Source organism: Polypterus senegalus, chromosome 13, assembly GCF_016835505.1.
Source record: "Polypterus senegalus isolate Bchr_013 chromosome 13, ASM1683550v1, whole genome shotgun sequence".
Taxonomy (NCBI): domain Eukaryota; kingdom Metazoa; phylum Chordata; class Cladistia; order Polypteriformes; family Polypteridae; genus Polypterus; species Polypterus senegalus.
Genome location: NC_053166.1, coordinates 104084755 through 104110832, shown reverse-complemented (window position 1 = coordinate 104110832; position 26078 = coordinate 104084755). Strand labels below are relative to the sequence as shown.

Sequence of the window (26078 nt, the reverse complement as noted above, 5' to 3'; positions counted from 1 at the left end):
GATCTTCACTGAGTCAACAGAGACTCTGATCGGGGCTCCCAAGAGATTGAGCATGGAGTCTGTCTGGGCTTGTGACTGTCCTGGAAAAAAGTAAGATCCAGGCCTTTAATGACCAAAGAGACGTTGAGAGGTTTATTTACCTCAGCAGCAACATTAATGTTTCTGGTCAGAGTCTTCCTATAAAGTCAACAGATGGATTGAAGGATTATGGGTATAATGAGGTCAATGGAAAGGGATGTGTGGCACTCCCAATATCTCTGCAAAAGGTCGAAAGTCCAAGTCTTTAGAGTTCTGGTGTTCCCTGTTTTGCTATATAGTTGCAAGATATGGACACTATCCAGTGACTTGAGATGAAGACTGGGCTGCTTTGGTAATGTATTTCTTCAACGAATCCTTGGGTACTGCTGGGTGCTCTTGGAGTCCTGAATGAGGCACAATACCTGCATTGTGAGGGAACATCGGTTATGGCACCACAGCCATGTGGTGTGATTCCCCAAGGGTGATCTGGCTCTCATGATCCTCATTGCTAAGGACCTGACCAACTGGACTAGGCCAAGGAGATGCCCACATAACACTTGGCTGCGGCAGATAGACTGCCATTTCCAAAGGGTAGGACTGGACTGTGTATCTGCCTGGGGAGTTGGTAACCTTGATCCCAAGGTGTTTCCTCATGTGGTGGGTGTGGCATGCTGTACCAGTGCATGCTCCCCCACTTGACATGATTCTTAAGTTCCAAGACTATGAATTGCTTGTTGGTACTGATGCAATTCCATTGATAAATTTGTTATTAGATAAATTCTCCTCCTGTACCTCAGCTTACAAACAACTCCACAGTTCCTTTATCTACAATCTGCACAAATATTAGTTTAGTCGATACTTTTCATTTAGTTAATGCCTCTCTAACACATTTTTTTCTTTCTCCTCATTATAAAACACAATCCTACATTGATCATATTCATTGCTATTATTCTTTCACTCCATCACATTTACAAAGGCAAATGCATCATTTTCTTCATCAACAAGTGTTTTTGCAAGTAGCTTTATCAATAAAATGTATGATTTTCTTGAATTTAAACAAAGTTTATTTGATAACTTCATCTTAATCTGGAAGGAAGCTAAAGAATGTATTTTGGATTTGTAAGTCTCATTCCCTTACCATCAAACTCTTGTTTAACTACAACTGAAAATCAACATACCATATTGGTAGATAAACAACATAAGTTACAGATTCCTGATATTAAACCCGAGCATAATGATATAATAATTCTTGGGGCAGAATCTCAAATTCACTGAACTAAAACCCATTATTATAGATGAGGTGCCAAATATTATCCTGTGGCCTGTATTCCTGCCATGTGGGCCAAATATCTACAGCCCCCTACTAATAAAGAATTCCATAATGATTTCACCAAATTTTTTTTGAAACATCCAATATAATGCCTACTGATTGGAAGCATTTATTTATAGTTTGTATTATCACATATAAAACTGGATGAAACATTCTCTTTAATATAATTAAGGAAAACATCTTTTCCCGCCGTTAGAAAAATACTTTATTAATCAACTACTTTAACTCTTTAAAGTTATGTTTAACTTAAAAAATGGCTTATCAGTGTACAGTTAATACATTGATACAATTTTATAAAATAAAGTCAATAGAAGAGAAGGCAGTCATCATTCATTGTAAAAGAGAGCTGGAAGATCTTATCCATGTGTTCTTTTGAGAAGATTTCAGACCAGAGACTTAGGGATAGTTGGACCACAGTCATAAACAAAAGTGCAAGGAAAGTGGTGCACACTGTTCAGGGGCATCAGACCACGGATTAGTGGGGTTAATATTATTTGGGGAATTGAGAGTCGGGTTGGTCCAGAGACAGAAAGTCTTGTGTAGTGTGTTGCACTTCTGGTGCACAGGTAAGTGACCTCTCTAGAAGAGAGGATAGGTTCACACTGATATAAATTATATAAATAATATAAGGTTGCTAGATGTGCAATCTAATGACAAGGTGCTCTTCCCAAAGATCTGTCTGTGCCATACTACAGTACAGAGTTTGTGGCTTAGATCTTGATTTATGATAGAGGGCTGTAGGTTTGCGGACTATTTGGACAACTTCCATAATAGAAGGGCCCTATACTGCTGTAAAAGGCTGCATCTGAACTGCATTTGAAAACTAATATATTGGAGAAGCAGTTGGATACTCAAGGACTGTTTTAACTATGGAATTTGGTTGTATGATAAGTGGTCTGTGGTTCTGTGCTGATTTCAAATAAATAAATGCACCTTGCAAAAGTGCAGCCTTCAATCAGGCGAGGGTGGGTGAGTGAACACACTTCGCTACAGGGCCAGATGGGGTTATCTAGCTGATTGCGTAGGAACATCCCAGTCTGAGTGACACATTCATATCTGCACTCCATGAGGAGAGCCTGCATATGAGAAGCCTGCACAGGACAGAAAGGGGAGAGAAAAATTAAAGAATGAGAAGAGTTAAAGAAGATGGAGCTAAAAAGAAAGGAGATAAGTAGGCAGGAAGGCAGAGAAGGCCCGGTGTGAGTGAGCAAGAGAGATAGATGGCAGACAGTCGGGAGGAGAGCCCCTTGAGAGGAGCGTGCAGCTGGCTGGAGAAGGCTAATCCAGCTGAGCTATCATGTAGCTGGAGTGTCCCAGATACTATTTCCTCATAAGTCCAGGAAGGCAGTGGGAGTCAGTGTGGAATAGCAGGTCCACAGCTCACATCAAGAGGCCAGTTTTAAAATAAGTAATTGCCGCACTCGCTGCTTAGCGAGGGGGCATGGTTGTGTTGCTGAAGCGGTTCCTGGGGAGCTAGTGATGTGGTTTCTCACCTAAGTGCACAGGTGGAAGGAAGCGGGAGTCATGAAGTCTTTGGAAGGTGAGCCTCAGCGTGAGCAACCTGCCCGTTGAGGAACCCAAGTCTCGGTTCCAGTAAGGTAGCAATACAGAGCCAGGGAACGGAAGGCAACCGGACAGTAGTAAGGTCAGCTGCAGGAAGGGTGACTCCCTTGTTGAGAAACCCGTATGGAAGAGGCAGGAGAGCCGCCAGATAAAGGGAGACACTGGGCTTTGGATTTTAAAGGGACTGCTTCCAGCACTGTTTTAACCTCGTTTTAAAGCAGTGGTTCTCAATCTGTGGGGCCGGCCCCCCTACGGGGGCGCGAAGTAATAAAAAGGGGGGCGGAAGATGTGAAAAAAAGAAAACAAGAATCAAAAATATGAAAAAAAATCTGTTGAAACCAAAACAAATTAACTTAAACTACATTCTGATACGAGAACGATAAATATAGAGTTAGATAAATGTCGATAAAAAAGTAGGTATAATAAAATATGCATCTGTAGCCGCTGTTGCATAAGACGAAGTCAGGCACGGGTAAGACGCGTGTCAGAAGAGGGACAGTCCACTGAGAGCACTGCCAAGACACTCGGACAGAGCACAGAGGCTCGCAGGCTGACAAGGGTACGTGGCTGGCACGACGTGAGGCACAAGGACGGCAATACTCCCAGGGAGGAAGAGACAGCTCTACAAGGAGGCGCGGTTGTGGGTCCAGCGAGAGAGGGAAGCCGCATGAAAGGACCGAGCAAAGCTGGCAGACAAGAAATAAGGCGTGCCTTAGGTCACAGCAACACAAGGAGCCCAGAGTGGAAAAAAAGGAACAGCAAAGAGACGCCAACAGGGATTCCACGATTCTCTTGAAAACGAGTATCCGGTGAACAGAGTGCATCTGTGGACAGTTGAGCAATTAAGTGTTGGGGTAACACTGAGAACAAACAGGACTTTGCACCACTACAGGTTGTATCATCCAATTCATGTTTTTAATGGACTTTTAGAGTGTGGACTGTGGGCTTTCCTTTCTAAGATAAGAAATTTTCTTCATGATACTGTTAGATTTGGTTTATGTTCATTTACCTTTTTCATGTACTTATTATTGTCTAGTGTAATAGAAGTTACTGTTACTTCCTGAAATTGCAGTTGTGTCTTTCATTGTGTGTTTACTCACCGCCCAATTTAAAGAAACCTGTGTGCTATAATTGGTAAATTTCAGGAGTTCCCAGTCTCTTAATAAAACTGGGTGGCGTAGTCGGATATTTGGATGGTGTCTAGTTAGATTACCTGAAAGTGTGACCAGACACCTGTTACATAATTTTGGCAGTAGTCGGCAGGATTGGGCTTGTGAGTAACACACTTGAAAGTACTAGGCATTTTTTTTAAATAATTTTTATTTAGTTATTGATTTTGTGGGGTAGTTTTACTGTATTTTTATTATCATCATGATGATGCCTATTTTTGCCGGTGCACCTTGGATTGCCAAGTTTAGTGGGGAAAAAGGTGATTTGAAATATGATGAGTGGAAAGACCAGATGCAGGGGTTATTAGAAGCAGCTGAATATGGGGAGTCTCAAAAGGTCAGTATTGTGATGGGAGCATTGACTGGGGATGCCAAACGGGAAGTCAGTGTTTTGAGTGTGGAAGAAAGAGATAGGGTTACAAAGATTTTTCTTTTCTAGATGGATTATATGGTGACCAAGTCCGTTAGCTACTCTGATGTCCCAATTTTACATTTGTACACAAAGAACTAACGAACCTTTCAGGGCTTTTGTGCTTAGATTGAGGGAACTTCATTGCAGGTTACAACGCGTAGTAGCCCAAGCCCCTCCGATATACAGCTGCGCGATCAGCTGTTGTTGGGCCTCCACGACACGGGACTGCGACAAGCACTACGGACATTTGTGCGCCATAATCCAGATAAAACTTTTGGGGAAGTGCATCAAGAGGCCCTGCTGCTGGAAGGGGATGTAATTATGTGGGACACAGGGAAGCAATTTTGGAGCTATTGGTGAGTTCTCTGCAACTAACTCTCATTCACAGGCAGACTGGAGACTAGCATTCAAGGAAGAGATTCTAGGTGACCTGAAAACACAGATGAAGGAATGGACTCAGGAGCTGCTGAAGGAACTGAGGCCAGCAGTTCCACAGGTTGATGCTGCCCAGCCACTAATACACTCTCAGCCAGATAGGAGGCCTCGCACTAACAGCCGTTATGCCTGGGATTCACAAGGTAGGCCCATTTGTAATCAGTGCCAACAAGCAGGTCATTTGGCGCGGAACTGTCCATCCTCTAGTGGGCGCCCTACTTTTGAACTTGTGAACCCTGCAGCTGTGGGCCAGATAGCAGGGTTGAACAGTGAAACACGAAAGGCTATATCCCCTCTTATTGGTGAGTGTCCCGTGGTACACGTCACCATCGAAGGCAAAACATTAAATGGACTGTTAGACACTGGATCCCAGGTAACACTGATGAAAGAGAGTATTTTCAAGCAGCATTTTACAGATACGATTGAAGTTGGGCAGGCACCGTTTCTTCTAAACCTGAAAGCTGCCAATGGGTTGGATATCCCCTATACAGGCTACGCCACAATGGATTTTGAGGTGGCTACAGTGAAGTTACCTGCTAGAGGGGTTGTGATTGTACCAGATGAAGTCCAAACGAGCCCATTGCTGATTGGAATGAATGTGATCTCTGCTTGTTGGCATGCTGTTTTTCAGGCTTCAGATTCACCAGTTGTACTGTGTCAGGCAGCCCCCAGTACGCAGGAAGCAGGGTCTAACAGCTCTGCTGTGTGTCGACGTGCTGAGGCACAACGGGAAAATGATGGATTCAGCCGATATGTACAACCAGCCTTCTGCCATAGTGTGAGGGTCCCTGCCAGAGGGGGTACCAGGGAAGAATGGGTGAAGGGACATCAGCAGAAGCTATCAAATACAGGTCAAACTGCTAAGGGGAGGATGGATAAGGCAGCACGACATAATAAAGCTCAGCATAAGGAAGCTCAGGCTAATCCATTGCTTCCTGGAGAAAGGGTATGGCTGAGAAATAGAGGTAGACAAGGACAAGGGAAGCTGACAGGTTGGTGGAACCAAGAACCCTATGTGGTGCTGGGCCAGGTAGGGGATTCTGGGGTGGTGTATAAGGTGAGGCCAGAAGGGGGAGGTAGAGAGAAATGTGCACCGTAATGCTTTAAAGCCTTGTTGTTTGTCTCCACAAAGTGCTTCAGCTACCCCAACAGCCGAACCATCTCCACCTGGACTTCCCATATATGGGTTTTGGACAATGAGAGACCCAGCCTCTCGAGAAAATGGTGATGTCTCAGAGGGGGGAGCTGTGGAGTTGTGCCGATCGAGGAGGGAAAATTTGGGGAGACCCCCAGCCCGTTTTAGAGAATAAGAATATTAAGCTGATTGTCCGGGACTGACAATGGTTAAGTCTAGGGGGATGTCAGAAGAGGGACAGTCCACTGAGAGCACTGCCAAGACACTCGGACAGAGCACAGAGGCTCGCAGGCTGACAAGGGTACGTGGCTGGCACGACGTGAGGCACAAGGACGGCAATACTCCCAGGGAGGAAGAGACAGCTCTACAAGGAGACGCCGGTTGTGGGTCCAGCGAGAGAGGGAAGCCGCATGAAAGGACCGAGCAAAGCTGGCAGACAAGAAATAAGGCGTGCCTTAGGTCACAGCAACACAAGGAGCCCAGAGTGGAAAAAAAGGAACAGCAAAGAGACGCCAACAGGGATTCCACGATTCTCTTGGAAACGAGTATCCGGTGAACAGAGTGCATCTGTGGACAGTTGAGCAATTAAGTGTTGGGGTAACACTGAGAACAAACAGGACTTTGCACCACTACAGGTTGTATCATCTAATTCATGTTTTTAATGGACTTTTAGAGTGTGGACTGTGGGCTTTCCTTTCTAAGATAAGAAATTTTCTTCATGATACTGTTAGATTTGGTTTATGTTCATTTACCTTTTTCATGTACTTATTATTGTCTAGTGTAATAGAAGTTACTGTTACTTCCTGAAATTGCAGTTGTGTCTTTCATTGTGTGTTTACTCACCGCCCAATTTAAAGAAACCTGTGTGCTATAATTGGTAAATTTCAGGAGTTCCCAGTCTCTTAATAAAACTGGGTGGCGTAGTCGGATATTTGGATGGTGTCTAGTTAGATTACCTGAAAGTGTGACCAGACACCTGTTACACGCGTGTCAAAGAAATCTCTCAGTCCAAAAGTTCGCTTTAAAAATATTTAGTGAAAGTTAAAGGCAAATAATCCATACAAGAATAAAAAGAAAAATAGTTACACACATAGAAATAAGGCAAAAAAGGGAAAATGTATCTTCTATAAACTTAGCTTTTCTTAAGAAGCTTTGGTTATTTCTGTACTTAAACGTTCTTTCTTTCTATACTTAAAAGTTCTTAATTTCTTCTTCTGTATGCCTTAAACATATGGTTCAACACTTAAATCTTTTATTTTACGTGTTACTTCACACACAAAAGGCCCATAGGCCGTTGGCACATAGACATGTAACCAGGCTCGGTAGTGTGCGCAAGCATGAACGCGAGCACAAACAAGAACACGGTTAAAAAACCGTATGCCTCTGTACCTTACACAAGGCGAGGCTAAACACTTACTGAGAACATTGTTAACTCATAACTGTTAAGAAATGACAGGAAAATACCAACTTAATTCTATTCACGGGGGTTATAGGAACCTCCCAGATTTTATGCATTATCATCTAATAAATATTCATACATTTTATAGAACTAGGAAAATGGCTCTTACAGCATCTACATTTCAAAAAAATGTTAGGGGGGGCGCGATTAAAACTGTTATGAAAACTCGGGTCGCAAATACTTAAAGGTTGAGGAAACGCTGTTTTAAGGGATTGTTTTTTTTTTTCTATTGGATTTTAACCTCCACTTCACTGATTTAATGGATTATTTATTAAAAAATTTGATGCACTGCACTTTGTTTGAACACTTATTTTTGTTTGTTGTTTTTAAATGAATGCACTTTGCACTTTTGCACCATCCCCTTGCTCTATTTGTTGTGCCTCACTGCCGAGCTCATCGGTACCGATGGTGATGGGTTCAAGGGCTCACGGAAGCATGATGGGAGCATGGAGCAGAACCCGCATCATCACAGTCAGAGAGGGGAGGCTCAAATTGGTAGCCCTGCTGGAGGGCCATGGACGGTAGGGACCCGGGCCTGGGTTCAAATAGGGAGCTCTGCTGTGGAGCCATGGACAGCTGAGGGACTTGGGCCAGTTTAAGAAGGTTGGCTGTGTCTGTTGGTTGAGGGTCTCCTCTGCTGTGAGGCTTTGTGTTAGGTAAGCAGAGGAGATGTTGATTTTAGAGGGTTGCAGTGGGGACTGAATTTTAAAGGATAATTTCCTGTCTTTGGATTTTAACCTCTCTTTTATGGATGTTGCAGTATTTTTTTCAATTGCTAAGACAGATTCTGCAATGCTGAAGTCGCTTTCTCAAAACTCTTCATACAGGCACCATAACATCAGCTTATGTCCAAACCATTAAACATTTCTCTTTGCTTTCATGCAAAACGCATTCAATGATTAAACTCTTCAAAATACAAGGATTCCTGTCTCACTTAAAATCCATCAACATCACAACATTACATTTTCAGAGGCCATTTTGCACATACCTATATACTGTCACTAAAACTGCTAAAGAGACATTCAAAACTGAAATATGACAATTTTCTAAATTACTATCAAGATCCTGTCTAAAATACAGGTAAAACTCTGTTACAACGAACTCCCAGGGACCTAAAAAATATTTCGCTGTAACAAATATTTTGTTGTAATGAGATTCTGTATTTGTTACTATAGTGCTTTCTTTAACTTGTGTCCAGGCATTTGCAATCATTCCACTAGCTTCTTTCGCGTTAATTTTAATCTCCTCCTGCCTACAAGTTATGCTGATGAGAATTTTTCTCAGCATTTCCTTGCCATAATACACTTTCAGGGTGTGAATTATGCTGAAATCCAATGACTGAAGCACTGCTGTGCAATTGGTTGGGAGAAATTCAACGTGAACATTATCTAAATGTGGAAGCATGTTATGTGCAGCACAGTTATCAATCAGAAGCCGAATCATCATTTTCTTTTTCTTCATATTGTGAGGTTTCTGAACACTTTTGGGATCCCCCCACTCCCCACCCAATGGGAACGACACGCTGAAGTGTGTCCCGAAGCATGATTGCATAGTCTGTGGAAGATTGTTTGTCTGTTGCTGGGGCAGGGCAATAGCAGGCTCATAGTGGTGTAGTGAAGCGCCACAGAAGCAAATCATAAAAGGTTGGGGTAGCGCTATAAGTCCCTGTCTTGCACCCCAAAACACGAGGTTTAGTCTCAGTACTTTAGCAAAACCAACTTTATTCAACTTGAAACAGGAACGACACAGTTATTTATTATAGTGTGATCTGCTACTCTGCTATACAAAGACACAGCAGTCAGACAGGGCCATCAAGATCTTTTCTGTTTACTTTGGTGGAGAGACACAGCATAGCTCTGAGCCTGCTGTTGCCCCATGCAGACGCGGAGATCGCACTTCGGGATGCTCTTCAGCATGCTGTCTAGTTGGGGGAGGTCCCGAGAGAGTTTACAAACCTCACATTTTCTTGAATGAGTGGCGCATTAATAGGAATGTTTCTTGAACGAGCATCACTGAACCACATAAAAACTGCTTTTCAACATCTTCAAATGCAGCAGTTCACATACGTTTGCAAACTGAGATTTTTCTTTTTTTGCTGTGTCTTTCAAGAAAGTTGATGGTGTCGATGGCAAAATTCCGAATTCATTGGCAATGTCTTTTTTCTTTTTGCCGCAGTCGAGAGCTGCAAAAAATTTGTTTTTTTTGTAATATAAACTGTTATTGATTTTTCGTGTCTGCCGTTTCTATAGGAGAGTGGCAATGAGTTAAATTCCAATAGATGTTTTTCAAATGTTGACGAGCAATAAGCAATAGGTGTCACTGAAAACCGCAAGAAACAAAAAAGGCAAAAAAAAAAAACAGTACGAGGAAAGTTCGAAGAAAGAAAAAAAAATTACAGTGTTTCTGTTTTGGGATCGTTATGCACAACTGAGCTGCAGCCACAGAACTAACTGTTCTGTGGATAATTCATTCAGGCATATCAGGGTCTTTTGTGCACTTCATTGTATTGAAAGTATCTGCTGAATGTACTTCATAGTAACAAGATTTCTATAGACTCGTGTCATATGGGGAAGCTGTCGGGACCATAAAAATACTTTGTTGTAATGAACATTTCATTGTAAAGATATTCATTGTAACATAATTTTACCTGTATATTGTAAAAACCACATTATATAAAAAAAATATGTCAACTGACATGAGATCAAACACAGATGGTTTGTGTTAACTGATTACCCAACCAGGGGCCTCAGGCATAATGCGGTGCATAGAATTCACACTAAAACATGGCGTATGGGCAAAAGTGTAAATGTGCGTATGCACAAAAAATTCCAGATGCATAAATCTGTGCATACGTCAACTTACATGTTCTTCCACTTCATAAATCCCGGCCAGCGTGAAAAGTAACGCATGTGCACGCACCTGCCACCACACCCAGACTGCTCCCAGAATTACACCTCTTTGAACATGCAAATCAATAAAAATAGCCCCTTATGGTTTGCATTCTGTGAAAAGACAATGGCAAAAGTACAGGGGGAAAAAGAAGAATTTCAGTAAATACCAAGTACAGGCAAGGAAAACATACTATTTGTAGGTTTAGGCACTAATATAAACAACAAAAGGAAGTTGATTGGGTGACAGAGTGGTGGAGAATCGCGAAAGTTCAAGTTCAGAAAGTCGCACAGTTCCTGAAATAGAGAAGAAGTGGTCAGATATGAAAGTCACTGCGAAAAGGCGAGTCGTAGCCCACCGTCTCAGTGTCATATGGAAGCGTATTAAGGTACAGAGAAAAGAAAAACAAAATAGGGATACAGTTGAAAAAAATGTCCAGATGTCAACTTTAATCTCGAAATTTACAGTTTAATCGTAGTTTATTTTGTCATTAAAGTAGAACGTCATAAACTTCATCTTAAAAACTTACAATTTACTAGTTTCTCAGATACCATCGCAACTAAAGTAACATGTTAAATGCTTCGTATAACATATGTTCTTTTTATGTGTGTGAATCACTATGTGCTTCTTAAACGGGCTTTCTCTTCCACCGACAGGACACAGAATACATTACATTCATGATATTACAGCTCTCTGAACAATTTAAATATTAAGATGTATCCTTGATATCATTTCATAATGATAGGAATTAAAGCATGTATTAAACATGGGGACACGGTGGTGCAGTGGTAGCGATTAGCTGGCACCCTGCCCAGAGATTGTTCCTGTCTTCCACAAGATGGTTGCTGTGTTGTGCATTATCCTCGATGAAATATTTTATTGCAACAGTACTGTCTATTTCAAACGTACTAATCTCTTATTCCTGTTCTTCCATTTCTTTTTCCAAGTAACCATTTACCACATGATCAGCTCTGTAATAGATCTGTAAGCTTAGAATGCTGATTCTATAAAATTTTTATGGAACATTGAAATAGCTTAGTACATGTTTAATTATTCCTTCCATCTATCCATCCAGGGTTGTGCCAGTCCTAGCAAGCATTGCTACTGCTCTCCACCGTGTCCTCACATTTTTTAAATTATTAACATTATACATTATATTAAATTACATTTAAAATTTATCTGTATAATGTAACAAACATACTTTACTGCATTTCATCTTAAAAATGATATCAAGAGCTTTAAGAAGATAGCGACCTGGAAATCTAAACTGTCTTAGAAGCCAGTCGTCATCATATGTAAATATGCACTTTATTAAGTGGCTTAGGTTGTGCAATATTATATTTAGTGCAAGTTTACAGTGAGGTGATTGTACTTATAAGTACAAACAGCCCTACCAGGAAAACTTGATGGGCTGATTGAGTGTGTTTAGAGCTCTTGGGATAAAATTGTTTCTGAAGTGTGAGGTCCCTACAATCAGCTGCTGTAGAGCTGTGATTCCACACTCAGATACAGTGGGTTAAATACTCAGTGGTGCACTGATAATAACAACGCTAAAGTACCTATAGTATTTGGAATAGTTTGGCCATTCTGTGCACCATTATATGGTTATGGGTTGATTACAATCAGATGCCTTAAACTAATAAACGATATGCGGTTAATTTCAGTGTATTTGATAAAGCCGTGTCAGGGATATGAATCTAAAAAATAAAGGGAAACCACACAGGAACAGTAGCACTGCTTTGATCCTGGGTACTACCCGTTTGCAAAACCGAGCGGAGAACATGTGTACACAAGGAACTGAGCTGGCGTGAAAACGTGCATGGCTTTATGCCAAGTTTAGTTTTTATACATCGTGATGTGAGCGTGGAAACAGGTGTACACAACATTTTTGTGTGTATGAACCATTTATACATAAGGCCCCAGGTGTTATGCAGTAAACTGATCTCATTGTCATTCATATATAAGAGGTCATCTTTGCAATGTTTACTGCTGTAAATATGGACCAAGCAGAACAACAACGAAGAGGAATTGTTGCAGAAAGAGGAAGAGGGAGAGGCCAACAAAGGCCACTAAGAGCTACAGTCATTGACCATATTATTAATCATGGACTCTCGTACAGAGAGGCTGGGTTACAAGTGTGGCCAAATCTGCAGCGAACCACAGTCACATAATCGTAAGAATATTCTACCAAACCAGTAGGTAGGATGCAGTCATCTGTAGTGGCAGAACTGCTCCTTACAGTATGTGCTATATACAGTTGCTTGACATGCATTGACTATTGATTTTTGTCTTCACAGTAGGATACAAAGATTACCTTACACAGGGGGCAGAGGCAGAATTTGTAATGATGAGCAAGAAGCAGTCATTGTTGACATGGTAACTGCTGACAGTGCCATATGACTCCGTGAAATGTTTGACAGTGTGACAAGTGTCAGCATAGCAACAAATGCCAGAGTGCTACAGTTGTATAAACTAACCGTGAAGCACTTATACTCTGTTCCATTTGAGAGAAACAGTGTACATGTGAAGGAACTCAGATACCAATATGTCCAGGTAAGAGGTCTACTCAATATAAAACTGTTGTGTCTCATTCTAGTGGCTGTGGCTTTGATCAACTGTACGCAGCTCTGAATAAGTCTGTGTTTCTTTCAAGTTCCATACAAACTTTTAAAGTACAATATGCCACAAAGGTATATAGAGCTCTGTATGCAGTAATGTATGCTGCTGTAATATAATGTAATCCTTACAATATTGTATTTTTCCTTTTAGAGATTCTTGGATTTGGAGGCTATGCAAATAGCCCATGTGTTCTACTTTGTGGATGGGTTTTACCTTGCAAAACAAAGGCAGTGAGGACGGAATATTATAAGTCAAAGAGCAACTGTGCAAGTTCCAGGACAGAGAGGAGCCAACATCACAATGTGTGCAGCAATATGCAATGATGGGGTTTTGTCACACAAAACAGTCATTGACCCACACAGCTCAGATCGCCTCATTTTGTTTCTCTATGACTTCTACAGGACAATGGTACCAGAAGATAAGAGAGAGCGGGAAAGCACAAATGCATTATTACAGGTATTTGTTGTGGTGTGGAATAACGTGGCATTCCACCACTCCACTGCAGTCACAGAATGGGTTTGCAGCACACCTAAGGATGTCCTCATTGTTTCTGCCACCATACTCCCCCTTCCTGAACCCCATTGAGGAACTTTTTTCTGCATGGAGGTGGAAGTTTTATGACCACCGGCCACATGATCAGATGCCAAGATATTTCTCCAGAGCGATGCTACGGATGGATCAAGCATGTGAAGAGATACTACCCTAGATGTATTGCCAGAGAGGATATCAGAAGTGATGTTGATGAGAACCTGTGGCCCAATCCAGAGGAAAGGATGGATTATCATTACAGTATGGTATTGTTACAGTTGTGGACCAATTGCAAGTGTGTGTGTGTGTGTGTGTGTGTTTCTATGTATATATTGTGATCTTTGGCCGGCTTATCATCCCGGCCAATACCCCCAGGCCACCAGATGGAGCCCTCCCTGCAGTATGGAGGTGCCCCGAAGACCAGCAGGGAGTCATGGGATATGTAGTTTTTATACAAGACCCTGCTGGATACCACAGGGGCCGCAAGAGGGAGCTGCAGGGAGGACCGAAGACTTCTTTGTGCCCTATAACCCGGAAGTGCGTCAGAGGAAGAGAGACGTGCTTCCGGGATGAGAAGAAAAGGACTTGTACCTGACCCGGAAGTGATTGAGAGTCACATGGACTGGGGATTGGAACACTTCTGGGTCAGGATATATTAAAGGACTATGAGAACTCCCAGACGGCAAGCTGAGCTGGGTAGAAGGGTTGCAATGCATCTGGGAGTCGGAGGATTGTTTATTATTGTTATCTGTGATTGATGTATGAGTATTGTGGAGGAGAGGGTGCTTTGTGCACTGTGGCATTTGAATAAAGTCACTTATTGGACTTTTACCTGGTGTCTGGAGTTGTGAACAGGGGTTCAAGGGAGCGATAGCGCCCCCTATCTTTCACTATATATATATATATATATATATATATACATATATATATATATACTAGCAGAATACCCGCGCTTCGCAGCGGAGAAGTAGTGTGTTAAAGAAGTTATGAAAAAGAAAAGGAAAAATTTTAAAAATAACGTAACATGATTGACAATGTAATTGTTTTGTCATTGTCATGAGTGTTGCTAGCATATTGTGAAAGGCGCTATATAGCGCCCGACCCGGCACAGACCACGCAGAGGCAACGTGTACAACAACACACAGGTTTTATTTTCTTCAGCCGTGGGCACACGCCTTCCCCGTGTCCCACAGGCCCAACACAGTCCCAAACACAGTCCCAAAGCACAAACTCACAATTCTCCACCACTCCTCCCAGGCAAGCTTCGTCTCCTTCTTCCTCCCAACTCTGGCTCGCCGAGTGGTGGTGGCTGGGCCTTTATAGCCCACCGGAAGCATTCCAGGTGATTAACCACCTGGTCCCGATTGCACCTCCGGGTGGGGCTGAAAGCTCGTCCAGCCGGGCTGTGGGAAGCAGGCAGCTCCCCTAGCGGCCACGCCGGGCCCCAACCAAGCTGTGGAGGACTCCATCTCCCATGGAGCCCTGCGGGTGGTTGGGGAGTCACCGACGGCCAGGAGGCTGCCACCAAGCGCCCCGGGAGGTATTGGACTTCCCATGGCGGCTCCCCCGGAACATAAGCAGCAGAGGCGTCCCTACAGGGCATGGGACCCGGCTGTCCTTCACAGTTCCCTCCCTCAGATGAGGCTTGTGGGGATCATCGGCCTGCCCATGAGGGCCGGTCCTCTCCAGGACAGGAGTCGGCATCCTTGGCTCCACGGCTGCGTCCTGTAAAACATAATGAACAGGTCTGGGGTGCTGCCCGACGTCCCTGCCACTCGGACGTCCTCCTTGGACAAACCCTCCAGACATGACCAGCGTGACCACAAGAAAAGCACAACCGACCCCCTCCAGCTCGACCCTTGCGGGAACGGAAGCAGGCAGGAAACTCCTGCCCCCTCGCCCACTCCGGGGAGGGCTGGTGACGTGTTCGCCCCTCCGCAGCGTAGCCCTCCTGCAGTGCCACGAACGGGCTTACGCTGCACCTTGTCAGGAGTCCCCGACCTCTTTGTCCGGGTCCTCCTCTTCCTCTGGGTGCACTGACGGTCTGGGTCCCCTTATGGGAAGAAGGAGACCCTGTGCCGCCTGCACCCTTTAGACGACCTTGAGACCGGTGCAGGCAGAGGGACGGGGTTGTTTGGCAGCCGACATCCACCAGCTGCCTCTCCACATGTTCCTCTGCCACAGTATCGGTCCACACGGCGGCGTCTTGTGTAGTGGGCGGGGCGACCTGGCAAGCAGCACTGATCATATCCGCAGCCGTTGCGCTCCGGCACCTTTCCTCTACGGCCCAGGCTTCAACTACCTGAACGCTGTGTCCTGCAGGCAGGAGGTTGGCCCCCCGTCTCTCCAGCCATTTAACAACGGCCGCCATCGGGGCGCCGATCTTCCAGTCCAAGTCCTCCTTCGTCTCCTGCAGGACCTGAAAAACCTTAACTAAGGACTGCAGAGGAAGGAGAACATGTTTCAACTCCTCTACAGCCCAAGAAAAGTTAATGCGCTCGGTCGGCGCTGGACTTGCAGTCCCCTTGTTTCCTCCCACCGACCGCGAGCCAACAAGACCCTGCGGACCCTCCGCAGGTCCGTTTGGGAGTCCGAGAGGCTCGGGGAGAAGGTCCGTCACCCCCGCCTGCGAACTGTCCTCGGCGGGCGGCTGACACACTCCCCTTTACCTGTTTCGAGAGGAGCTCCTGCTCCTCTAGCTGAGTCACCGCATCGGAAACTCCTCCGGTTCTCCTCCTCCGGCTGACTGGCCGGCCCGAAGGGAAGACACAGCCCAGCCTCGCTCTCCCCGTCGCTCTCTGCGCCGTCACGCCACGAACAGAGGCCATCTGCCCACCAACAGGTGGTTCGTCCCTCGGGGTCCAGGAGGTAGGCTGACGCAAACGCGGAAAACCCTTCCCGTGGCCCTTCCCTCTTGAGCCCGTCACCTACCTCCGGTTGTGACCCGTGGAGCGGCTGGCATGCCGGCGTCTGGAGGCTGGCTTCTGTGTCCGCCCGGCTTTCTTTTTCCCTATGGCGCGGTGCCTGTAGGAGATCTTTGGCGGCCTCAGTTGTGCTGTGCTGTGCTGCGCTGGCTGGCTTGCTTGCAGCTGCGGCGCGTTCTCTCAGCGGTGTGCTGCGCGTGTCCGCCGGCAAGTCGTGCAGGCGCGTGCCTCGCGCTTCGGCCTCGGTGGCGCGCTCGTCGGGAGCGTGCCCTGCTGCAGTCAAAGGCGCTCTCAGCGCTGTACTCACAATAGAGCACGCTCTCTGCCTCGAGCGCTCGGCACTGCGGTGCGGTGTGTGCTCCTGCGCTGAGCTACACGTGCCCCCAGGTGTTGTGCCGGGCCGTTACACAAAATTTTATGCAGGTCCCGGTCCAAATGGACGGGCGGAATCCTGCCGACTACGCCAGATGTAAAAGGCGCTATATAGCGCCCGACCCGGCACAGACCACACAGAGGCAACGCGTGTACAACAACACACAGGTTTTATTTTCTTCAGCCGTGGGCACACGCCTTCCCCGTGTCCCACAGGCCCAACACAGTCCCAAACACAGTCCCAAAGCACAAACTCACAATTCTCCACCATTCCTCCCAGGCAAGCTTCGTCTCCTTCTTCCTCCCAACTCTGGCTCGCGAGTGGTGGTGGCTGGGCCCTTTTATAGCCCACCGGAAGCATTCCAGGTGATTAACCACCTGGTCCCGATTGCACCTCCGGGTGGGGCTGAAAGCTCGTCCAGCCGGGCTGTGGGAAGCAGGCAGCTCCCCCTAGCGGCCACGCTGGGCCCCAACCAAGCTGTGGAGGACTCCATCTCCCATGGAGCCCTGCGGTGGTTGGGGAGTCACCGACGGCCAGGAGGCTGCCACCAAGCGCCCCGGGAGGTATTGGACTTCCCATGGCGGCTCCCGAACATAAGCAGCAGAGGCGTCCCTACCGGCATGGGACCCGGCTGTCCTTCACATATATATATATATATATATATATATATATATATATATATATATTGTGGTGGATAGGTCCCAGACGTGTTGCCACCCTTCCACCAACCTCAGCTTGCCGTCTGGGAGCTCCCACAGTCCTTTTATATTCCTTGACCCGAAAGAGTTCTCGATCCCCAGTCCATGTGATCCTCAATCACTTCCGGGTCAGGTAAAAGTTCTTTTCTTCACCCTGGAAGCCCGTTGCTCTTCCTATGACAAGCTTCCGGGTCATAGGGCACAAATGAGTCCTCGGTCCTCCCTGCAGCACCCTCTTGCGGCCCCTGAGGTATCCAGCAGGGCTGAGGATAAAAACTACATCGTCCATGATTGCCTGCTGGTCTTCGGGCCACCTCCATACTGCAGGGAGGGCTCCATCTGGCAGCTTGGGGATACTGGCCGGGATGATAAGCCGTCCAAATATCACTATATATATATATATATATATATATATATATACATACATGTGTACATATACACACACACATATACTATGGCTTGCCAAACAGGCAAATACATTGATTTTCTGAATATATAAAGTCGGCGTCAGAATATATAAAGTCAGCGCTGGAATATATAAAGTCAAAACTTGAATATATAAAGTCAGCGTCGGTATATATAAAGTCAAAACTTTTTTCTGAATACTGTATATATATAAATATATAAAGTCAGTGCTGAAATATATAAAGTCAAAAGTTGAATATATAAAGTCAGCGTCGGTATATATAAAGTCAGCGCTGGAATATATAAAGTCAAAACATGAATATATAAAGTCAGCGTCGGAATTTATAAAGTCATTCCTGATTATATAAAGTCAACATCGGAGTATATAAACTCATTCCTGAATATATAAAGTCAAAGTCAAAATATAATGATTGAAACGACTCTGAACTGAACTAAGTTAACAAAAACGTATTCAGAAAAATAAATGAAAAAACACTGTTCGGTTAATGTTTTGAAAATGATGCATGTGCCCTGCCCAGGATTGGTTCCTGCCTTGCGCCCAGTGTTGGCTGGGACTGGCTCCAGCAGACCCCCGTGACCCTGTGGTTGGATTTAACGGGTTGGGAAATGGATGGATATTCCAGTGCTGACTTTGTATATTCCGACGCTGACTTTATATATTCAAGTTTTGACTTTATATATTCCAGCGCTTACTTTATATATTCTGAAGCTGACTTTATATATTCAAGATTTTACTTTATATATTCCAGCGCTGACTTTATATATTCCGACGTTGACTTTATATATTTAAGTTTTAACTTTAAATATTCCAACGCCGTCTATATACTCAGGTTTTGACTTCATATATTTGGGAATGACTTTATACATTCAAGTTCTGACTTTATATATTCCAGCGCTGACTTTATATATTCAAGTTTTGACTTTATATATTCAGAAACAAGTTTTGACTTTATATATACTGACGCTGACTTTATATATTCAGAAAATCAATGTATGTGCCTGTTTGGCACCCCATAGTATATGTGTGTGTGTATATATGTACACATGTATGTGTGTATATATATATATATATATATATATATATATATATGTATATGCCAGCAACACTCATGACAATGACAAAACAATTACATTGTCAATCATGTTACGTTATTATTAAAACGTTTCCTTTTCTTTTTACTTCTCCGCTGCGAAGTGCGGGTATTTTGCTATATATATATATCTATACTAATAAAAGGCAAAGCCCTCACTCACTCACTCACTGACTCATCACTAATTCTCCAACTTCCCGTGTGGGTGGAAGGCTGAAATTTGGCAGGCTCATTCCTTACAGCTTACTTACAAAAGTTGGGCAGGTTTTATATCGAAATTCTACGCGTAATGGTCATAACTGGAAGCAGTTTTTCTCCATTTACTGTAATGTAGATGAGCTTCAACGCCGTGGGGGAGTTTCGTGTGACATCATCACGCCTCCCACGTAATCACGCAGTACGTAGAAAACCAGGAAGAGGCCCAAAAAGCGCTGAAGAAAACATGCATTATATAATTGAGAAGGCAGCGAAACAATAAGAAGCGAGCGAGTGACATATACAACCATATTCATGAGTTCTGCTACTTCGGAAACAAAGCACGATGTAAACCTACACTTTAAATTAAGTTCATAGACAGGCTGCCGCTGGCGTTTGTAATTTAGTGCCTGCCCATATAAGGCCGTCCGTCAGCGGCAATCCAATAGCAAACTGCCACGGGTAAATATTCACGGGTGAAGGACTGTCCTTATGCAGAGGAAGATGAGATGGTCAGGGTGGTGTTTTGTACAAACTCAGCGAAACTGCGAGAGAAAGTTTTAAGTGCCAGGACTAAGGTAACATTAAATACAGCCATGGACATAGCACGAGATGGCACCAGCACAGCTGGGAACCTTCGATGCATGTACACCGAGCGGCTCACGTGAACTGGCGCAGTGCACAGATAAAAGCAACAGTTCCAAAGAGCTGAACAAAACCGAATTACACAATTGAAAAGGCAGCAAAAAATATGAAGCGTCTCATACATACAAGCATATTCATAAATCCAACTACTGCGGAAACAAAGCACACGTTGTAAAAAGTCAATGTCCCGCTAAAGGAAGACAGTGTAAAAAAAAACCCGTGCATGCAGTGTGTCAGGTCTCGGATAAAGAAGAAGACGAGCTGTTTATTGATGCAGTAAGAAACAAATCGATGAAAGAAACCTGTCATCTTTAGAACGATTGACAAACACGGAATGTAACTTGAACACAACACATCCTACAAATACGAACCTGATTGAAAGAAATAATGATAATCAAATCCTTGATGACAGCAACACTCAGTAACACTCACAAAACAAATACTGTATATTGACAGTCATGTTACGTTATTTTTAAAATGTTCCCTTTTCTTTTTCTAGCTTTTTAACACACTACTTCTCCACTGCGATACACGGGTATATATATGTATATATATATCCCGCTCTACATACTCGAATAATGGATAGTTTATTCGCCATCAATGATTGTTTTGGTAAAGCCATACTCAGTGTATTCATTAGATGAACGGTAAAAAAGTAAGAGCGAGGGGAGGATGACTTATTGAGGCATGCAGGCTGTAGTGCTGGCGTCAACTCTATCTGAATTGCGCGATCACATTTGAAAAAATATATCTTTTCAAGTTCTATTTAGTCCATATGTGTCAAGGTCAAGGCCCGCAGGCCACATCCGGCCCGGCGTGTAATTATATCCGCCCGAGATCATTTTATATACTGTATTATTGTTATTAATGGCCCGGGGATATGAAGCACTGGTAACACAATAAACTACAGATCCCATAATGCAGCGCTTCAGCTGCCTTGCCGTCTCTTCAGTCGTTTCCTTACTTTGCGAAGGAAGCAGCTTTCTCAGAGCTTCTGCACTGTTTGATAAACGAACGAAATATAAGAAAGTCCTTTTTCCTTGCTTCGCCAACGAAGCAGCCTTTTTATTTAATCCACGGGTTCTCCGCTGTTTCATTGTTCATTTATTACGATTTTTATAGTTGTTGTGTAGGTTTTATTTAATCCACGGGTATTTCACCGCTGCGAAGCAGGGGTATTTTGCTAGTATACTAATAAAAGGCAAAGCCCTCACTGACTCACTGACTGACTCACTCACTCACTGACTCACTTATTACTAATTCTCCAAGTTCCCGTGTAGGTAGAAGGCTGAAATTTGGCAGGCTCATTCCTTACAGCTTACTTACAAAAGTTAAGCAGGTTTCATTTCGAAATTCTACACGTAACGATCATAACAGTCGATAACGTCCGCCATATTGAACTTTCTTATTCATGGCCCTATCTTCACGAAATTTGGTAGGCGGCTTCCCTGCGCTAACCGAAACCAATGTACATACTTATTTCGGTGGTATGACGCCACTGTCAGCCGCCATATTGAACTTTCCAACATCACTAATTCTCCAACTTCCCGTATAGGTAGAAGGCTGAAATTTGCAAGGCTCATTCCTTACAGCTTACTTACAAAAGTTAAGCAGGTTTCATTTCGAAATTCTACGCGTAATGGTCATGACGGTCAACAACGTCCGCCATGTTGAACTTTCTTATTTATGGCCCCATCTTTTCGAAATTTGGTAGGCGGCTTCCCTCCACTAACTGAAACCAATGTACGTACTTATTTCGGTAGTATGATGCCACTGTCGGCCGCCATATTGAACTTTTCAACAGTCTTTGTTACTTATGGGCCCATCTTCAAATAATTCTATCGATCAAAGAACTGTCACTTACCGAGTGGTTTCCATGCCCGGAGATACCACCTACCTTTTCCTTTCTCTTTGTTACATATTGCACGGCCATATCAGGCTCACTCTTGATATCCGGAGGAACATTCTGTCTTATGTATTGAATGACTGGGACAGGTTCAAGGTGTGGACTGATGACGGTACAGGAGATAATTATACTACACAGGAGCAATAGAAGACTGAAATGCTTAAGCCCTTCACCTATGGTTCTGCATGTGAGTTGATGGCTGCCGCTGAATTGTTCGGTTGTCGCTTTCAAGTGTACCGAAATGGCCAAATATTTTACACCTTTGGACAACCGCCAATGCCTCTTAAACATCTTAGATTCACAGGTGACGATTTCAGTAGTGGACACTTTGATGTTTATGAATGTTTAAACTCTCAAAAGCTGGATGTGATTTTATCGATTAAACCGGTTGTGTGCTTACAACGCTTGACAGATGCCAAATGTCACTTCAACACAACAAATCCTGCAAATACTGTCGTAATTGAAACAAACCATGAAACTCAAACCGATTATGACAGCAGCAATCCAAGCTGTGAGATTTGAGACAAGATTACTGTTCACATGGCCAACTGTACGTTGTATGCTCAAAAGTAAGCTCAGCGCACAGCTTGGTCATGTTACAACCGGAGGGCTGAACTGACAACATGGTATACAAAGAGATCCTTAACAAATAATTATTGGCATATTGTCCCACAGTTTAAAAGGTTTAATTTTCTTCTTAATAAAAATTTGAATGCAGTACTTCACGCGCTTGGTATTTTATATATATATATATATATATATATATATATATATATATATATATATATATATATATATATATATATATATATATATATACTGCTCAAAAGAATTAAAGGAACACTTTTTAATCAGAGTATAGCATAAAGTCAATGAAACTTATGGGATATTAATCTGGTCAGTTAAGTAGCAGAGGGTTTGTTAATCAGTTTCAGCTGCTGTGGTGTTAATGAAATTAACAACAGATGCACTAGAGGGGCAACAATGAGATGACCCCAAAACAGGAATGGTTTAACAGGTGGAGGCCACTGACATTTTTCCCTCCTCATCTTTTCTGACTGTTTCTTCACTAGTTTTGCATTTGGCTACAGTCAGTGTCACTACTGGTAGCATGAGGCGATACCTGGACCCTACAGAGGTTGCACAGGTAGTCCAACTTCTCCAGGATGGCACATCAATACGTGTCATTGCCAGAAGGTTTGCTGTGTCTCCTGCACAGTCTCAAGGGCATGGAGGAGATTCTAGGAGACAAGCAGTTACTCTAGGAGAGCTGGAGAGGGCCATAGAAGGTCCATAACCCATCAGCAGGACCAGTATCTGCTCCTTTGGGCAAGGAGGAACAGAATGAGCACTGCCAGAGCCCTACAAAATGACCTCCAGCAGGCCACTGGTGTGAATATCTCTGACCAAACAACCAGAAAGACTTCATGAGGGTGACCCAATGGCCCCATGTCCTCTAATGGGCCCTGAGCTCACTGCCCAGCAGCATGCAGCTCGATTGGCATTCACCATAGAATACCAGAATTGGCAGATGCACCACTGGTGCCCTGTGTTTTTACAGATGAGAGCAGGTTCACCCTGAGCACTTGACAGAAGTAAAAGGGTCTGGAGAAGCCATGGAGAACATTATGCTGCCTGTAACATCATTCAGCATGAGTAGTTTGGTGGTGGGTTAATGATTGTCTGGGGAGGCATATCCATGGAGGGTCACACAGACCGCTACAGGCTTGACAAAGGCACCTTGGCTGCCATTTGGTATCAGGATGAAATCCTTGGACCCATTGTCAGACCCTATGCTGGTACAGTGGCTCCTGGTGCACGACAATTCCTGGCCTCATGTGGTGAGAGTATGCAGGCAGTTCCTGGAGGATGAAGGAATTGATACCATTGACTGGCCACCACACTTTCCTGACCTAAATCCAATAGAACACCTCTGGAACATTATGTTTTGGTCCATCCAATGCCACCAGGTTGCACCTCAGACTGTCCAGGAGCTCAGTGATGCCCTGGTCCAGATCTGGGAGGAGATCCTCCACAACACCATCTGTCATCTCATTAGAAGCATGCATCGATGTTGTCAGGCATGTATACAAGAACACAGGGGCCATACAAAGTGCTGCATACAATTTTGAGTTGCTGCAATTAAATTTTGGCAAAATGGACTAGCCTGCCACATAATTTTTCACTCTGATTTTTGGGGCGTCTTTGAATTCAGGGCTCTGTAGGTTGATTATTTTCATTTCCATCAACGATGTGGCATCCTTTCGTTCCTAACACATTACCCAGTCTATATCAGTATAGATATCCAGGAGGATTTCTTTTTCCCATTGAGATCTGATGTGTTTTCAAAGTGTTCCTTTAATTTTTTTGAGCAGTTTTATATATATATATATATATATAGATATATATATATATATATATAGATAGATATGACAACAACACTCATATCAATGACAAAACAATTACATTAACAATCATGTTACATTATTTTTTTAATTTTTCCTTTTCTTTTCATAACTTCTTTAACACACTACTTCTCCACTGCGAAACGCGGGTATTCTGCTAGTATAGTATATATATATATTTAAATATACAGGTATACACACACACACACACACATATATATATATAAAGATATACATATATGTATATAAATATGTGCACAATATATTTTGCTTCTATGGTATTTTCTGCAATGCTAAAGTTTGAGTTGGGTATATATTTTGTTTTACTGTTTGATTATACAGATTAGAATAAAGTTGACATATACTGCTACATCCATCCATCCATTTCTAACCCGCTGAATCCGAATAGGGTCACGGGGGTCTGCTGGAGCCAATCCCAGCCAACACAGGGCCCAAGGCAGGAACCAACCCACCACAGGACACACACAAACACACCCACACACCAAGCACACACTAGGGCCAATTTAGAATCGCCAATCCACCTAACCTGCATGTCTTTGGATTATGGGAGGAAACCGGAGTGCCCGGAGGAAACCCACGCAGACACGGGGAGAACATGCAAACTCCACGCAGGGAGGACCCGGAAGCGAACCCGGGTCTCCTAACTGCGAGACAGCAGCGCTACCACTGCGCCACCGTGCCGCCCTATACTGCTATATGGTTTGTTCATTCCAGACATTTTATAGAGTACAAAATTGTTCTGTTTTGTAATACAGTATTTGCAACAAATAATGTCAGTTACTATACAGACGATACTTTCATGACGATCCATATTACATGCTTTTGTTTTGTGTATGATGAAGTGTTCTTCCAGAAGGACATAAAGTGCTACTGGTTTGGTGCTGTAGTACATTTTGGAGGAGGGCTTAACTGTTTGGTCAAGCTGTGTGTTTGTATTGCAGACTTTACAAAGAGCTTTGAGAAAGTGACATCAATATTGCAGAATCTGACTTAGCAATTGAAAAAAAATGTAATCTGAATTGTTTTTAACCTCCACAAGTGCTTCATTTTTATTGGATTATTTACGTATGGAAGACTGTTTGAGCACCGCGTTATTTATTTGAACACTGTTTTAGGAATTGTTTTTAATAAAAGCACTGTTCACCTTTTTGTACCTATCCCTTGCTATGTGTATATGTTCTCATATGCCTGGTTCATCTTGGTGATGATATCAACAGTGGCAGGTTCAAGAGGCTCCCAAAGAAGAGTAAAGGCATGGAGGTAACCCGCACTGTCATAGGTTGCTTGACGTTAAGGAAAGTCCACATGTACAAGTTCACATAATGGTGTTAATACAGATATAAAAGTTAACCTTGAAATTTTTAGTCAACAGCTAAAAATGAAAATATTAAGTACATTAAAATTACTTGGTAGGAGTATCAAAAAAACCAAGTGAATTTCAGATATATGTAATTGCACATAATAATGATATCATAAGAGTAAAAGGAACCATGGAGTAGAGAGGTTAAGCACGAATCTCCCATGTTAACTTTAGAATTATTTTAATGAGTTCGTCCATCTTAGTTCAGTTCAGAGCTAGTTCTTTAGGAGCTTTCTGCTACTGGTACAATCTCCTTTGGTGAACAGGTTTGGGCTAAAAGGTTAGTCAAAGAATGGTTAACATTGAAGCTCAAAAAGGTACAAATAAAACAAAACAGTGCCCTGCCCAGCATAGAGTTACCAAAGCTCAGTTCTGGAGCCAGATGTGGAGGTAGCATTTGGTGGCGAATGCTTGAAATGGTAAAGTAGGGCTGTCTTGTGAGCTTACCACCAGCAAAACTAACAGTGAGGGTTGGGT

General features: G+C 43.5%; 1 protein-coding gene across 3 annotated transcripts in view; it reads right to left on the bottom strand.

The window, feature by feature from the left end:
- ppfia3 (PTPRF interacting protein alpha 3) overlaps positions 1-26078 on the bottom strand; it is a 403490-nt gene that overhangs the window by 181060 nt on the left and 196352 nt on the right. The window lies entirely within an intron of this gene.